Below are 6,420 nucleotides of genomic sequence, written 5' to 3'. Positions count from 1 at the left end.
TCTTAACTATAGGCTTGGAATCCCTATGATAACGATTCTTGGACGAACTTGACTCCCCTTTGTGGAAGAGTCCCTTCTTAAACCTGGGCTAATCCCTGATTTCAGTACTACTCTTCCTTGAAAAATTCTTCTCAGCTTGCCTTGACCTGTTCCCGGCCCTAGTGTGCTTCCTATTCCTGTTTTCCTCCATTTGTTGGACATGGACCATAATCCTGGGAAAGCCCATGCTGGGATGCAACATAGCTGTTGTACACTCCTCTTTGAGATTCTCAGCAATCTTAGATTTAGTGTAAATGGGAGGATTCATCCTCGTAAAGTCCCTTAACCTTCTGCCATAGTGCTGGCAGGTGGATTCTCCTTGGGAACACCTTGTTGCTCTGTCGTCGTTTCTCCTTGTATTCATCTTTCTGAATTTCAAAAATTGATGCTAGATACTCTCTTAACACCAAGAAATAGACATTAGAGATGTCACGATATGATCAGAAGAAGGGAAATTTCCCTACGCACCATGCAGTCTCTAATTCAGGATAGTGGAGCATTTCACTACCATGACTTAGAAACTACTCAATGTGGTTGATGTGAACATATTATCTTTGGAAATTAACCTACGGCTCTGATACCAACTTTGTCACGACCGGAATCTAAACCCAGACGAGACCGACATCGTTGACCTCTCAGAGATCGCAGACAAGCCTACATACGTCATTCTTACTAAATGTAGGTTAATTTTAGCGGAAAATTTGAAACTTTTTGTTTCCTAACATGCTTACTAAACATTCTATTATATATATAACTGTTCACCATAAACCATCTTACATTATAATCATCAAATGAAAGAAGCAGTTTATTATAATTATAAAGATGTACTTGCCAAAATGGCACCAATACAATGTCTGAACAAAAACGTGAGAGAAACGCTACTGGAACATACTCCACTAACCCAATCCTACAACTAAGCTAGAATGTAAATGGGCAAGCATCCTCAAAAGCATGAGGGCCTACCAAGTATGGATGAATGCTCGACGTTCGGATAGCTACAACATTGATCCTATAGCTCGCGTCCACCTGTGCCTGCAACTAAAAGATTAGAGTTGTATAGGGTTAGTACACACTTGTACTAAGTATGGGTATATGCAAGCACACACCAAAGATATGCATGAGTAAGAATAGCTCTATCCTAGCAACATGATTGTAGCAGGTCAAGTTAGTGGACTTGCCAGATTGAGATTAAGAAAGTGACTGAATTTTCAAATTTTGGATTAGGAAACTTTCTGAGCTTTCAAAAATTTGATTAGGAAAGTTATGCCATGAGAGTAACATGCACCATCATACTTAACATTTTGCACACAGCACACAACAGCGTAGACATAGCACATATCATAATTCATATAACACATAACATTGTTCATATCATTTATTCGTATGCAATGAGATCTTGGAATCATGGACTTGACATTAGAACTTCCCTAAATGAGCTAAACATATGGGACCTCAACTAGGGAGTCTGCTTTAGCAAACACACAGTCTTCTTCTATCATTCATACGTACTTCATTTCATTTCATTCATGGGATAGTGTAAACACCAGCTTTACCTAGGATGTAGTTTAAGACTTTCATTGGGTTCGTTGTGAAATGACCAAGAATGACCTTATGTCATCACTTGACTCTAACTCACCTCTTGATCATCCTATCCTAACACCTTTGGTATCGTTCGTTTCATTATGTGCATCATTTAAGGCTGGCCTCATTCATTCATTGGGAACTTGAATTTTAACCAACATATATCATGTTAGCATCATGAAATCCAATGTCATGAAATCCCATACCGAAAAGAGGTGGACTCACTGGCCAAAGTGACCCAAAACATGCTAGCGTACATGGGAGTTGAACCCCTCCAGATCGTTATATTGGCAGTATAGCTTCGAAGACTAGGATATATAAGGTGACCCATGCCCGGCAGGCCGGACAGTCTCATCTCATGAGAGTTACGTGAACCTCTTCCCTTCCTGAAATAAGGCATCACCGCTCATAGCTAGTAATATCAGTGCTCATTATAAAGTAACATTACATTCAAAATATCTTTCATAAAAATCATAGCAAAAGGCTAAGACTCGTTGCCATCTTAGACACCCAAATATCTTGCGTCACAACCCATACATTGACAAAATAGGAAATATCAAAGTCTAATACAATGTCTTTAGAAAAGAAAAGCTAAACATAGTTGTGTCCTCAAATCAATTTGAGAACATACCAAAACTTGCTTGAAAGGATGTTAATTCCAAGATTCAATTCAAATGACTCCTCTCTATCGCCACCTACACCTTTAGAGATAAGACTATATATGGAATTAGCACATTAAAATTCACCAAGTATGGTGATATGCAATAAAGCCATATTAAAAAGGCATTTGATTTAAAGTATGCTTTCATGCTCTTTTTGAAGAAAACCTCATAAAACAAGTATAAGAATCACTTACAAGTCATAATACACACATATAAGACATATCCCAAGTAATCCACAACATACAACTTTCAACATTTAGAAACCACATAAGCATATAAACCTCCCACCAATGGTTATCCGAAAACCCACTTAAGTAAAATATAATGTGGCAACCTATACAACCCCTTCACACATACCAAAGTGATCCTCAAGACTTCCTAAAGTAAGGTTATTCCATTTCTATCATTAGACCCCTACCTAGAATTACTCTAAGACTAACCTAAGTAAGACATGAAGAGATCGCCCATACACCCTCTTCAAGACTACTAAAGCAATCCTAAAAGCTACTCTAGATAAGGACTTTTTCATTCACATGCATAAACTTAAGTCAATCAATAGTCATTACAACACTTAAGAGACATTCTCATTTAGGAAACTCATATAATGGTCTTGGAAGACCTAGGGAAACCCTCATCCTAGAATCTTCAAAGCTTACTCGTGCAATGTAAAGATTGCATCACATTACACTAAATACACTTTGTAAAACTTCTCCAATACTAGAATGCATCCCACTTGATTAGAATAGGCATTAGTCGACATAGACCATACTATCTAGGCATCAAATCCAGGGTCTACCCTACTCCGATTGAGGGTGTTCTACTTGCAAAGGATAGAACTAGGACACATCACATGTAGGCACATGGTTAAGGAATATCAAGAGTTCCTTTGTACTCTAGTATTGACTTAAATAGAGTCATTCCCCAAGCATATGGACTCGGTGCTAGCCATAATCTCATAGATTAAGTTCAATCACTAGAGATATATGAAAAGGTACCATATTTTAGTCATTACCAAGTCATAGTGTTGTTACTATAGATGGTCCACTAGGGCTGACACACAATGGTCAACAAGGATATCTCAATGACTTTTTTAGATATGGTTTCATGTTGTTCCTGCTAACCTACCCCTAAGTCCATTATTTACACAAGATGGATACCCTTATAGCTTCAACTTCAAGGATATAATAACCTTCTTTCTAGGTTGAAGGTTTCAAGTTAATGACCCTCCAAACATTTTGAAGGTCATATTTCACTCATACATAAACATACATGACAAAGGTTCTTAAGCCTACTAAGTCAAGAGTTCATATTCACATTCTTTCATGCATCAATTAAAGGGATTTAAATCCACCAAAACAAGACACACATTTCATCATCTTATCACATGTATCATAGCATCCAAGTATACACATATAAAGACATCACCATAATATATTATAGAATCGTATAATCAAATAGAAGAACTCATGCTTCAACTTCACATATACACATGTACCACATAATCCTTCACATTGATCACCTATACAAGCTACAACATAATAACATCACAATTTTCATATTAATGCTGACAAGACCACGTTCCTCATAAATATAACACATAAGCACAGCCACCATAAGTGGATCATACCAATCAACACAATTCAATGCCTACTACACAATATAGAAGAGATTAGGTCATATTACCACCATTCCATCATCAACACCACCAATCCTTAGCCTTCTCTATCAACTAACTTCACAAAAGCTATTATCAATAGCCATATACACTATTCCAAAACAATGACAAAAAACCACACAATGATCCAACAAGATGCAATGTGAAAATCATCAATCTAAGGAAGCCTATATACAATTCTAACATGATATGTACATAATTTAATAGCTCAATCTAATGTAAACAAGAATTCATTAACATCAAGGCATCATCAATTCACCTACATTAGAGACAAAAATAGGAATTCATGAAATGCATGGGTTCAAAGAATTTTGATCTAAAATATTAAATTAACATCAATTCTACCATAAAACGGTTATTCAAATCATTTTATGCAAGAACCCATGTAGAAGTTTAAATAGCAGATTCTACGTTTTTTATCATCTTTGAAAACCAATGAAATTAAATCCTTGAATGTAATAGGATTCAAAGATGAATCACCATACCTGTATTGAAGAAAATTTTATGACATTGATGGAGAAAAACATGGAAAATTTGTCTTATTCCTTGGATCTTAAAAGTTTCATCAATAGAGGTTTTGGGGAGAATGAATGGAGAGGTTTTCTTTTGAGTTGAGGGTTTTGCTTAATTGGTGACTTTTGGGGTTTCAAAAGACACAATAAAGTCAATAAGATGTCCCAAAAATACCAAAAGGACTCATACACACATAGGACCATACCAATTCAAACTTGACTTAAAATGCGACCGAATCTGACACAGGTTGTGCGTCGCGAAGGCACTTCGAATTCTTTGTTCTGGAAATTTTTGAGACAGAATGGTTTGTGTTTGTGTAAACTTTTTTCCTTTAAGTGTAGTTGGCGCGACGTGCCTTGGACCTCAATTCTTGGCTACCTCGGCGGCTTCATTTTCCCATGTTTGGATTCTCCTCAAGGACCCTTTGGATGGTCCTTGAGGCGTCGTTCTCTAATGTTTAGACCATTTACATGTCAGTCTATGTGTTTGAACCATCGATACTCAATTTCACCCTCATACCATACCCCAAAACTCCACTACTAAACACTACGACACACTAGTTTGACTTAGACTAGTTTTCGAACGTCTTGGTCATTTCACTTCCAAACTTCTCAAACTGAGTTTAAACACTATAATTCATCATTTTCACACCTTATAAACTCATGACACAAATCATAGGCTCTATATTAACTTAGCTTGTTTTTAGGGTGTTAGAGTAACAATTAAGAACAAATATCCCTTCCCTAGAATTGATGATTTGTTTGACCGGTTACAAGGTGTTAATTGTCTTTCAAAGATCGACTAGAGGTTGGTTATCACCAATTGAAAATCAAAGACAAATATATACCCAAGAAATTTGCCCAAACATAGTATGGTCATTTGTGTTTTTAGTCATGTCATTTTGCTAAAAAATGCACCCCAACTTTTATTTATTTGATTAATAGGGTGTTGAATCGATATACCGTGGTTTCACGGTATTTTTATTGATGAATAGGGTTTTGAATTGATATGTTGCAGTTACTGAGATAGACACATGATCCTACCAGTATATTGTGGTTGTGTACTGATACCACACTTGCTCTTATTTTTGTTGACTACATGACATCTTCTAGAGACTATTGACAGACCTCGCTTAAGATCAGTAATCATTTCGAGTTCAAGGGTGAGCCAATTCTTCAAGGCTGCCTTGAGTTCTCTTTTGTCTATGCCTATATTTCGGACTTAGACTCTTCTAGTTAGTTACTTATTCATTTGTTGGGTTGTATCCCTTTGTGTTAAGACTTTGGTTGATTGTTAGATGTTTTGGTACATTGACTTTTAGGTTCTAGGTTATTTCTTCCGCATTGTTTATTTCGTTGTTGAACTTTTGTTTGAAGTTTATGTAAACTTCATTATTTAGTTATTTAACCCTACTTCCATAGTATTAAATTGTTGGTTGAGTTATAGTAATGGTTCTCCCACTGGAGGGTTAGTCTGGATGTCAATCACGATAGTATGAGATTTGACAAAGTTGCTATCAAAGTCTATATTATTCAGAATAAGTTCTATCTCTTTAGACTCGATAGGATCACGAGGATTCTCTAGATATTATGGCTGATATGTTAAAATCCTTTCATCATGATGTGTATGCTTTGCTTGATCTAGATGCTACATTGTCTTTTCTGACTCCTTATGTGACTATGAGATTTGATCTCTGTCCCTCTATTCTTTTAGAACCTTTTTTAGTCTCTACCCGTGTTAATGATTCTATTGTTGCTACAAGCCTATAAAATTTCCCTTGTTTCATATAGTCAGTCATGTTGATTTGATAGAGCTTGATATGCTAGATTTGATGTTATTCCTTGGATAAATTGACTTCACTCTTGCCATGCTTCTATAGACTACAAGATCCAATTGGTCACACTCTAGGTTCCAACACATCTATCTTAGAACGGAAAGGAGGAAATGCAG

The sequence above is a fragment of the Solanum lycopersicum genome, chromosome 10, assembly GCF_036512215.1.
Source record: "Solanum lycopersicum chromosome 10, SLM_r2.1".
Classification (NCBI taxonomy): Eukaryota; Viridiplantae; Streptophyta; class Magnoliopsida; order Solanales; family Solanaceae; genus Solanum; species Solanum lycopersicum.
Note: the sequence above shows the minus strand (reverse complement) of the source record.